Source organism: Carcharhinus amblyrhynchos, chromosome 4 (genome assembly GCF_965287045.1).
Source record: "Carcharhinus amblyrhynchos chromosome 4, sCarAmb.v2.hapA, whole genome shotgun sequence".
In the NCBI taxonomy this organism is placed as follows: domain Eukaryota; kingdom Metazoa; phylum Chordata; class Chondrichthyes; order Carcharhiniformes; family Carcharhinidae; genus Carcharhinus; species Carcharhinus amblyrhynchos.
The window spans coordinates 81,312,480-81,324,746 of NC_137327.1; positions in this window are offsets into that span (position 1 = coordinate 81,312,480).

A 12,267-nucleotide genomic window follows, 5' to 3' on the forward strand; every position below is an offset into this window, starting at 1 on the left:
CATCTTTGGAATAGGTTCTACTGCTGTACAAATTATGGTTTTCTGTTGCATCAAAGAGGAATTTTCATCTTTAGACATTTTTTAAAATTAACCAACAAAAAGTAAATTAATTTTAGACATTTTTTTCAAGAGAATGTTGCTGATAGGTAACATTTTCTCTTTAATTGGAGTAAATGTTTTTGAACAATTGTAGAAATTTCAGATTTGAAAATAATCCAACTATGTTTTGTTAACATAAAAATAGTTTTAGAAACAGCAATTATAATTAACAGTGAATAGAGAGGTGTAAGAATTTTTAAGACTGATGCATTTATATCATTATTTTGATGTTAAAATAATGCCAGTATATTGGCATAAATTTTAAGACTGTATGACTAAATTAGTGTGGTAAGACTGCTGACGCCAAAGAAGTAGATAGTCCGATGCTCAAGTAGCACTTTGGCTGTGATTTAATAGATGGAGCTGCTAAACGGCCCATAATTTGATATGTATCATGCCACACAAAATCAGATCACTTCCCAAGATATTATAGTTTTCATGGAAACTTATACATAGTTGCATGCCAATTTACATTATTTTGTAAGGTCCTTGCTGTAGACATTTATGATCCCCTCAGTGGTAAACATAAAGCAGAAAAGCTCTGGTTTTAATCATTCAGATTCCCCAGACTCTCAATTAGTATATCTTCTAAGCCAGTAACTTTCAAAAATATTTTAGAAAGGAGGTTTGAAGTTCTATTTTGTAATTTCTTTTACAAAATGGATGAATAATGATAGAGTCACAGAGGCTTACAGCATAGAAACAGGCTCTTTGGCTCAACTTGTCCATGCTGCCCTTTTTTAACCACGAAGGTAATCCCAATTGCTCGCGTTTGGCCATATCCTTCTATACCCATCTTAGCTATGCAACTACCTAAATGCTTTTAAAAGACAAAATTGTACCTGCCTTTACTATCTCTGGCAGTTTGTTCCAGACACTCACCACCCTCTGTGTGAAAAATTGCCCCTCTGGATCCTTTTGTATCTCTCCCCTCTCCCCTCTCACCCTAAACCTGTACATCTAGTTTTAGATTCCTCTATCTTTGAGGAAAGATGCTGGCTATCTAACTGATCTATGCTCCTCATTTTATAGACCTCAATAAAGTCACCCCTAAGCCAGAGAAAAAAGTTCCAGTCTAGCCAGCCTCATAACTCAAACCATCAAGTTCTGGTAGCACCCTAGTAAATCTTTTCTGCATTCTTTCTAGTTTAGTATCTTTCTGGATACTTACAGTTCCTTTTCAAACTGTATTTTTACTTCCTTTTTTTGTTAGATGAGGCTAGTTTTTGTAGTTACCAACATTGATGGAGTTATTCAACCTTATATGAAGGAATTGAACTAATAGGAAGGCTACATTGATGTAGTTAGTGCTTCAGCTAGTCATCTGAACTGTGTGAATTTATCATCTTGTCACATTACCATAGATGTCAGCTATGTAAGTTGACCTTTAGAGCTTTATAAAAACCCTCCAAAAATGGAAGTTGGCTTATATGCCAAGTATGAAAGTGAACTACTGGTGGTTGCATTTAGAGATATCATCAACAAAGTGAGGATATCTTAAAACTTCCATGCATCTTCACAACACAGCTTGTAAAACATGCTTGATCCCTTGTGTCCAGGTATAAGGTACTGGTAAATAAAATATGCATTTGTGGGATGAAAAATTGAATCTGACTAATAGTCTAAGTATATCAGGTTGTGGCTGAGAAACTGGTTGACTTGTATGCCGAATAGGTACAAAAACATGATTTTTGGGGTCGGAAAATTGGATTATATGTTGGATTGACTTATACCCTGCAATTTATGGCAGTTTTAATTACTCCTTCAAATCAGTTCCTTTCAATGAATTTTTTCCCATTTTAAAATCGCATTGAAAGGAAATTGGCTAAGAGGGGTGAAAGACTGGTAAAGCTGAATGTAGTTCTTTCCACTATCTGGATTTTTGAATGGGTACTGATGAGACTTCCTCAATGGTTTATCTGATGCAATAGAAATTGTTGAATCTTATTGGACAGCAATAAAACATCTGTTTCAATGTATTGAAGACTTTGAATTGCCTCTCTTTCTCATCCACCCTTCCGGGAGTTACTATAAAGTTAAATATAGAGTTTAAATGAAAATGCAATTCATGCTGATTAGAGACTGATAACCAGTCTTATGTCGTTGAATCATAAATATGGGTAGACAAAGGGGGCTTGTCCTAAGACATGAATATATTTTAATAAGGTCAATAAAGGATGTCTGTTCCTCTGTCCTTGAAACATAAATTCACTAAATTTTAAATGATTTTTATTCAATAAACATTACATTTTGAACAGTATCTCATTTACAATCATTAATACCTGGGAAGTGGGATAGACAAGCCCATGTTTTTTGCTAAAATGTTAAGTAATTGATGCAACAGGTTATTTCATCAAAAATAAAAATACTTAAGTTTTGAAGAAAGCATGTTGTGTCCTTTTAACAATAATGTTCAAAGTTTTCTATGTCCTTTTGTTTTTCAGAATTATTCCCAGTTTGGGGTGCAGGTTGCGGGGAAATGCTCAAGCTACATGCTTTTTTCTTATATTAAGGATCAGTTTTGGCAGCTGCTTGTAACAACGAATGTTTCTAGCTCTTCCAATGACTCAGATTCCCATTTACTATTAATTCAGTTAGTAGAGGCAGCATGTAAGTCAGTGCTGCACTCCCTCTCAAACAGTATAAATATGCCATCATATTTCTTTCTCTCTTTAGCTGTGAAGAATCATACTAACTCAAAACATTAACTCTGTTTTTCTCACCATAGATGGTGCGAGACCTGCTGAGTTTTTCCAGCGTTCTCTGTTCGTATTTCCAGCATCCGCAGTATTTTGCTTTTATTTATATGAGTAAGTGGATTGATTCCTGGTTGGTGCTTAGTTTTCTAAATTCAAAGAACAAAGAACATTACAATTCAGGAACAGGCCCTTCGGCCCTCCAAGTCTGCACTGACCATGCTGCCTGACTTAACTAAAACCCCATCCCTCTATTCCTATCTCATTCATGTACTCATCAAGATGCCCCTTAAAAGTCACTACCATATCCGCTTCCACTACTTCCCCTGGCAACGAGTTCCAGGCACCCAACACTCAGTGTAAAAAATCTGCCTCGTACATCTCTTTTAAAACTTGCCTCTTGCACCTTAAACCTGTGCCCCCTAGTAATGGACTCTTCTACCTTGGAAAAAGCTTCTGACTATCCACTCTGTCCATACCTCTCATAATCTTGTAAACTTCTATCATATCTCCCCTCAACTTCCTTCACTCCAGTGAGAACAAATCAAGTTTCTCCAACCTCTCCACCTAGCTAATGCCCTCTATACCAGGCAACATACTGATAAATCTTTTCTGTATTTTCTGTACCCTCTCTAAAACCTCCACATCCTTCTGGTAGTGTGGCAACCTGAGTTGAACACTATATTCCAAATGCAGCCTAACTAAGCTATAAAGCAGTAACATGACTTGCCAATTTTTCAACTCAGCACCCCAGCCGATGAAGGCAAGCGTGTTGTATGCCTTCTTGACTACCTTCTCCACGTGCATTGCTATTTTCAGTGACCTGTGTACCTGCACACCCAAATGCCTCTGCCTATCAATACTCCTAAGGGTTCTGCCATTTGCTGTATATTTCCTATCTGTATTAGACCTTCCAAAATGCATTACCTCACATTTGTCTGGATTAAACTCCATCTGCCATCCTTCCGCCCAAGTCTCTAACTGATCTCTATCGTGCTGTATCCTCTGATAGTCCTCATCGTTATACACAAATTCACCAATCTTTGTGTCGTCCGCAAACTTACTAATAAATCCAGTTACATTTTCCTTCAAACCATTTATATATATTATAAACAGCAAAGGTCTCAGCACTGATCCCTGAGGAGCACCACTTGTCACAGTCCTCCATTCAGAAATGCATCCGTCCACTGCTACCCCCTTCTTTGACCAAGCCATTTTTGTATCCATCTTGCCAGCTCACCTCTGATCCCATGCAACTTCACTTTCTGCACCAGTCTGCCATGAGGGACCTTTTCAAAGGCCTTACTGAAGTCCATGTAGACAACATCCACTGCCTTACCCTCATCAATATCTTTGTCACTTCCTCATAAAACTTGATCAAGTTCGTGAGACATGCCCTCTCCTTCACAAAACCAAGTTGCCTCTCGCTAATATGTCCATTTATTTCCAAGTGGCAATAAATCCTGTCTCGATGTAAGGCTCACCAGCTTGTAATTACTGGATTATTCTTTCTACCCTTCTAAACAAAGGAACAACATTGGCTATTCTCCAATCCTCTGGGACCTCCCCTGTAGCCAGTGAAGATACAAAGATTTTTCTCAAGGCCCCAGCAATTTCCTCTCTTGCCTCTCTCAGTATTCTGGTGTATGTCCCATCGGGCCCTGTGTTGATATTTCTCAAGAACCCCAATACCTCCTTTTTGATCTCAACATGACTCAAACTATCTACACATCCTTTCCCAGACTTATCATCCTTCTCTTTGGTGAATACTGACGCAAAGTACCCATTTAATACCTTGCCCGTTACCTCTGGCTCCACACATAGATTTCCTCCATTGTCCTTAAGTGGGCCAACCCTCTCCTGGCTACCCTCTTTCTCTTTATATATGTGTAAAAGGCCTTGGGATTTTCCTTAATCCTACTGGTCTTTTAGCTCTTCTTACTCCTTGCTTAAGTTTCTTTCTACATTCCTTGTATTGCACACTTATTTCGTGTGTTCCCATCCTCCTAGCTTTGACAAATGCTTCCTTTTTCTCTTTGACTAAGCTCACAATATCTCTCAATATCCAAGGTTCCCAAAACTTGCCATACTTATCCTTCATCCTTACAGGAATATGCTGGTCCCAAATCCCTATCAACTTACACTTGAAAGCCTCCCCCATGCCCTCAAACATCTATCCCCAATCTACAATCTTCAGTGAGATGATAGACTGTAACTTCCTGGTTTCCCAGCATTGAATATCAGGGGTACTCCAAAGTTGTGCTGGGAGATCCCTCTTGGAAGTTCCCAGGTAAAGCTTGACACAACCATTGTCCAGAAGCACTAACTTGCCCTGGACAATTACGCTGCGCTCGGAGGTATCTGAAAAAGTGATTCAAATTGCTAATTATTGATGGCCCTGTCAGAGTTATGCCAATAGAAGAAATTAGAAGACAGCAGGACCATATCAGTGAACTGGTCAGGAGGGCAGAAAACTGATAAATTATATTCAATCTGGACCTCCTCTTTGTAGTATATATAAATGACTTGGAAGAGGGCATACATGGTGTGATCAGCAAGTTTGTGGATGACACCAAGATGGCAGGATTGGCAGATACCGAGGAAGACTGTCAGGTGACACAGCAGGATATAGATAGGTTGGTATATTGGGCAGATAGATGGCATATGGAATTTAATCCTGACAAATGCGAGGTGATGCATTTTGGAAGGAATAATGCAGGGAGGAGTTATGTGATAAAAGGTAGACCGATTAAGAGTATAGAAATACAGAGGGACCTGGGAGTGCAGGTGCACAAGTCTCTGAAGGTGTCGACACAAGTAGAGAAGGTTGTGAAGAAAGCTTATGGAATGCTAGCCTTTATAGGAAGGGCTATAGAGTATAAGAGCTGCCGACAAATGCTTCAGTTGTACAGAACGTTGGTTAGACCGCATTTGGAGTACTGCGTCCAGTTCTGGTCACCTTACTACCGGAAGGACGTGGAGACCCTGGAGAGGGTGCAGAGGAGGTTTACCAGGATGTTGCCTGGCATGGAAGGACTGAGTTACGAGGAAAGGTTGGAGAAACTGGGGCTCTTCTCCTTAGAAAGATGGAGATTAAGGGGGGATATGATAGAGGCGTATAAAATACTGAAGGGAATAGATAGAGTCAACAGTGGTAGGCTTTTCCCTAGATTGGGGACAATTATGAGAGGTCACGATCTAAGGGTGAGGGGGGAGAAGTATAATTTGGATATGAGAGGAAGGTTTTTCACGCAGAGGGTCGCGGGGGTATGGAACGCGCTACCGAGTAGGGTGGTGGAAGCAGGCATGTTGGACTTGTTTAAGGTTTACTTAGATAGACACATGAGCGAAGCAAGGATGGAGGGTTATAGTAGAGGGTATCAAATAGGGTCAGAGCCTCGGGACGACACCGGAAATGTAGTATTACATGTTAACGTTTTGTCTTTTTATTCCACAGGGTCGGTCCACCTTGTTGTTAAACGAGGGGTATGCACACGGTGGGTTGTGCGTGGGCTGCTCTTGGAGGTTCCGGGAGTGGCCTAGTACTTCGTGTCGTTGTGTGTGCTTAATCCTGGACCAGCAGACGGGCGCCATAACAGCTCAGTGACTATCACTGCTAGCTGTGCAGATACATGGATTTGGGCCTGTGTCTGTGGGAGTTTGCGCATTCTCCCTGTGGTTGCGTGGGTTTCCTCCAGGCGCTCCGGTTTCCTCCCACACCCCAAAGATGTGCTCTTAGGCTGATTAGTGTACCAAATTGACACTATTCTCCCCTGAATCTGGCTACATTAGGGGTTCCACTCACATACACACAGGGCAGGGTAGGTGTGGGAAGATGCGGTGGCGCGGGCTCGTTGGGCCGAAGGGCCTGTTTTCCGAGCTGGGTTGTTCTTTGTTCTTTGTAAATATATTTAGGGAGGGCTGACAGATTGGGAATGCACAATGAATGGTAGGATCCTGGGAAGTGCAGAAGGACATCTTGGAGTACATGTCTATGGACCCTTAACGACAAGAGGGTAGGTAGATTAAGAAGGCATTTAGGATACCTTTCCCTAATAGCCAAGGCACAGAATATCAGACCAGTGAGGTATGTTGAACTGTTTAAAACACTAGTTTGGCCATAGCCAGAATACTGCCTACAATTTTGATCATTGCATTATAGGAAGAATGTGATCACATCAAGACATGAAGGTCCAGAAGAGGTTGTTGCCAGAAATAGATAATTCTGGCAATGAGAAAGGTAGAGTAGTGATTTTTTCTTTGCAACAGAGGAGCCGGAGGGGAAATTTGATTGAGATGTGTAAAATTATGAGGAGCCTGGATGAATAATAGGAAGGATCTATTTCCCTTGACTTAAAAGGCAGGTTATTAAAAAGGGGAGCATAGATTTAAAGTAATTGGCAGGAGGATTAGAAGACAGTTGACGATTTTTTTCACCCAGAGGGTTGTGGCACAGACACCGTAGATTGAATTATCTCGTTTTGTGCTGTATGTTTTCCAAGTCTTCATCTTCAAGTTTAAAATAGTTCTAATTTGCACTGTTTTTAAAACCTGCCAGAATCCCAAGTGTTGATAACGGCACTATTATGTGTAGCCTTACTTATTCTTATTTCAGTCCAAACTCTTTCTCCACTCTAGGCTGACAGGACTGGATGGATGGAAGTGATTAAAGGGACCTACAATTTAGAAAATTATTGGAGAGCATTAAAAAGCACCTCAATTAGCAAGCTTCATCGAGTCTGAAGAGTCAGCAATGAAGCGCAGAGCATGAACAAGGGAAAGGGACCTAAAGCCATTTTTCTCATACTTGGTCAGGGATGGGCAGTGGGGTGCATGTGCAAATTTCAGAAAGATGGTTAGGCACAAAATTGAACATGATTTCAGGAAAAAAACTGGCATTTAAAAACAATTTGTCGAGGAGAAAAAAGCATTAGATAATTTATAAAAGTAGCAATGATGACTATTTGGAATGTAAAATGGTGAGAATGTGTGTCTAGCTCACACACACTTTTACCCACTGTGAGAACTCTTGGTGTGTGAGGGTAAATGAAACCTGAGAGTGGAAGTGAGCCAGGCACACAAACTGCCCTTACTTTAACCCTCATCTCTCATGCTCACTCACAAACTCACCTCTTCTCACACGTACCTGAAAGATGGGGAGAACTGGAGAATGTGGCTGCTGCTAGGTCAACGCACCGACAGCCGGGAGAAAGTGGCGGATGAACACCTTGAATGCTTCAGGCTCTCCCCATCTTCAAATACTTGCAGTGGCTGGTGTTCGCTGCTTCTTAATAGTTAGCCTATCAGCAGCGAATGCGGGAGTGAAATGTGCAGTGATTGGAGGAGCAGCCCCCTGAAGAAATCTTCAAACTCCCTGAGCTCAGGTTTAGCATCTCAAATGTCTACTGAGGTTAAGTAGTGTCACTTGCAAAGGCGCACAGCGCTGTAATGGTCTGCTGTGGCCAGACATTTGGGTGGACTGTATTGCAGGCTTACTACATCGCACACCTATTGCTCACAGATATGCAATGCAGTATGCCAGTACACCCAAATATCTGGCCACAGCAGATCATTTCCACGCTTCAATCTGCACATGCCTTCTGATGCTGGATACACCAGTTTTAACACCATTTATTGACCTTTTGGCTAAGATCAAGCATGGATCAAGTCGAAGATGGGGTGAAATGCTTTATATTGTCAGCTTAAATCTTGTTTGTCTCTTGTCAGGTCAGGCCCATGAATTGGATTCAATTTGAATTTGGTTTCGGAGCAAGCAAGGAGATGGATTTGGGTCCATCCGTTGCACCATGCACATTGGCATTGTAATTTTAAGCGTGGAATAAATTTTGTTTAAAAGGTAGAGTGCAACATTTTCCCCTGAACCAGCTGTAGGAAACTAAATTTCCATCAACAGAAATGGTTGACATCTGATCAAACAAGCACTGATGGTCCAGGATAACCCCAACATACCTTCCTTCTGTAAAATACTACATAAATGCTGACTCTCCACAGTCTAGTTATTCTACCACATTTGACTGACATGCTAGAGGCTGTCGACAGCAAACTGAGGAGTACACAGAACATTATACTCCTGATATACTTGTGTGGCTAAATTCCCTTCCAACTCGATTTTTAAGTTTTATAGAATCATAGAAACATTACAGTACAGAAAGAGGCCATTCAGCCCATCAAGTCTGCACTGACCACAATCCCACCCAGGCCCTACCACCATATCCCTACATATTTTACCCTAATCCCTCTAAGTTTGCTGATGACACCGCCATCATGGGTTGGATTGCAAACAATGATGAGAGGGAGTACAGGAAAGAGAACTAGACAGCTGACAAAAGGTCACCTAGACTTAAAACATTAGCTCTATTCTCTCCCTACAGATGCTGTCAGACCTACTGAGATTTTCTAGCATTTTCTGTTTTTGATTCTACATCCTCTCCTCCTCTCTGTACATAGTATGCTTTGTATTGTGCGCAAGAAACAGTTTTTGCTGTGTACTAATATATGTGACAATAATAAAACATTCAGTATGTTAATTAAGCTCCTGCTACCTTTCAACTGGAGATTTGGTTGCCCACCTCAGGCAAAATTTAAATATCACTGAGTGTGAAACTGTAAAATTTGATGAAATGAAGGTTTTGTGAAGGGGAGGCCGTGTCTCATGAACTTGATCAAGTTTTTTGAGAAAGTGACAAAGACAATTGATGAGGGTAGGGCAGTGGATGTTGTCTACATGGACTTCAGTAAGGCCTTTGACAAGGTCCTTCATGGCAGACTGGTGCAGAAGGTGGAGTTGCATGGGATCAGAGGTGAGCTGGCATGATGGATACAAAATTAGCTCTGTCAAAGAAGACAGAGGGTAGCAGTGGAAGGATGCATTTCTGAATGGAGGGCTGTGACAAGTGGCGTTCCTCAGGGATCAGTGCTGGGACCTTTGCTGTTCATAATATATATAAATGGTTTGGAGGAAAATGTAACTGGATTTATTAGTAAATTTGCGGACAACACAAAGATTAGTGGATTTGCATATAGCGATGAGGACTATCAGAGCATACAGCAGGATAGCGATCAGTTGGAGACTTGGGCGGAGAGATTGCAGATGGAGTTTAATCCAGACAAATGTGAGGTAATGCATTTTGGAAGATCTAATACAGATAGGAAATATACAGTAAATGGCAGAACCCTTAGGAGTATTGATAGGCAAAGGGCTCTGGGTGTACAAGTACACAGGTCACTGAAAGTGACAATGCAGGTAGAGAAGGTAGTTAAGAAGGCATACGGCATGCTTGCCTTCATCAGCTGGGATAATGAGTTTAAAAATTGGCAAGTCATGTTACAGCTTTAATGAACCTTAGTTAGCCTGCACTTGGAATATTGTGTTCAATTCTGGTTGCCATACTACCAGAAGGATGTGGAGGCTTTGGAGAGGGTACAGAAAAGATTTACCAGGTTGGTTACCTGGTATGGAGGGCATTAACTATGAGGAGAGATTGGAAAAACTTGGTTGTTCTCACTGAAGCAACAGAGGTTTAGGGGAGACCTGATAGAAATCTACAAGATTATGAGAGGCATGGAAAGAGTGGATAGTCAGAAGTTTTTTCCCCAGGGGGGAAGAGTCAATTACTAGGGGGCATAGGGTTAAGGTGCGAGGCGCAAGGTTTATAGGAGATGTACGAGGCAGATATTTTTACGCAGAGAGTAGTGGGTGCCTGGAACCTGTTGTGGGGGGAGGTAGTAGAAGCGAATATGGTAGTACTTTTAAGAAGCACCTTGACAAGTACATGAATATGATGGGAATAGAGGAATATAATCCCCAGAAGGGTATGGGGTTTTAATTAAGTTGGACAGAATGGTCGGTGCAGGCTTGGAGGGCTGAAGGGCCTGTTCCTGTACTGTAATTTTCTTTGTTCCTTTGTTCTTTGATTTTTAACTTTTTTTTTACACCTTGTTACCATTCTTTGATAGGTGAACAGTTGGTTGGTGATGCGGAGCTAGTTCAATTCCCGTACCGGCTGAGGTTATTCATGCAAGTGCGCAGTTATGGCACTGCAGAGTGCCTCAGTGTGAATGACGATAAAAATCTGTTAGTGGGGCCTATTCCTGCTGGAGAAGGTGGCAGCACAGTGCTGAGTGGACCATTGTGCATGTGTCAATCTGCCAGTGTGAAGGTCGGCACATGTGCAGTAACCCGGCACTGCTGGCCTCCTGATCACTGCAACCCTACAATGCTGCCCTTCCGATTCCTCCCATGCACCGATCGCTGGCCTCCCGGACATCTTCAGCTCAGCCCTCCACCCCCCGTCGGCCTCTATCTACCCCCACCCCCCACGCCTGTGACTGCCCAGATCTCCCAATCATCCAGCCACCCGTACCTCCTTCCACCCCAATCCTGCAGACCTGACTCCACTGTTAGTGGGGAGATGTTGTAAGTCCCGCTGGTGTAAGCAACACCTGGCTGGGGAGGATGGGGACTGGGGGGAGGGGATAAGGCGGGAGGAAGAGAGGTCAGCAGACCCAGCAACTTCAGTCCTAGTCCTGCTAATGAGATTAAAATGAAGATTTAAATATTTTAATCAGCTCCGTTCTGATTTCCAGTGTTGGAAATCCAGAGCCCAGGGATGCACTGAGGACGAGGCACCCAGCGGGGAGCCCAATAAACATATCTTTCAATAGACAAATGTTGCCTTTGATCATCCTCTGACTCAGAATTGGAAAAGCTCTTTCTTTTGCTACTTTGAATGTCCATAATGTTCTTTTCCATTAACTGTAAGGGTCCTTTTAAGTCAGCTACAGTTATTTTCATTGTGTATTTTATATATTGGAGCTATGCAGAGATGACACTAGTCTTTCTATGTGTAACTGGAATTTATTCCACAGTGCTTTCAAATGTCTGCTCCATGCTTACAACTCTAGTTTCCAGTAACTTCTACAATTTGTTTACCCTTCCCTGCATCCATATCTATGTCTAACTAAGCAAGAACAGTGAACATCGATAGTAAATGTACTGTCAAAATCAAACACAGAACAATGAAACACTACAATTTACAACTGGTTTTGGTTCCAGTATGTTTTCCTGTGTATATTTTACCACAGTGCTGCGCCTGTTTTCAGTTGCAAAAACTTGGTAAAGTTGGGCATGAGGCAAATAGCGTGATCCATGCCGGTTCCCCTTTACTAAGGCCTGAAAATGGCTGCGATTGGCCATGATTTGCATGCTTTTAAACTAAATTAATGGGCTGCAGTCCTAACTTTACCACCGCGTTCGCCAATCCAGAGTCAGTGCGAAACAGACATGCTCCATATAAGTCCGATTCGGGCGCTGCAGTTAGTGAGGAGGAAGGTGCCGAGCATTCGATGGCTCTTGGCTTGAGATTTGTGGGGGGAGAGTTGTCCGCTACCATTCTGCATGAGATTGGTGGGGTGGGGGAGGAGATTCCGCTGCCACTCTGCTAAGATCAAT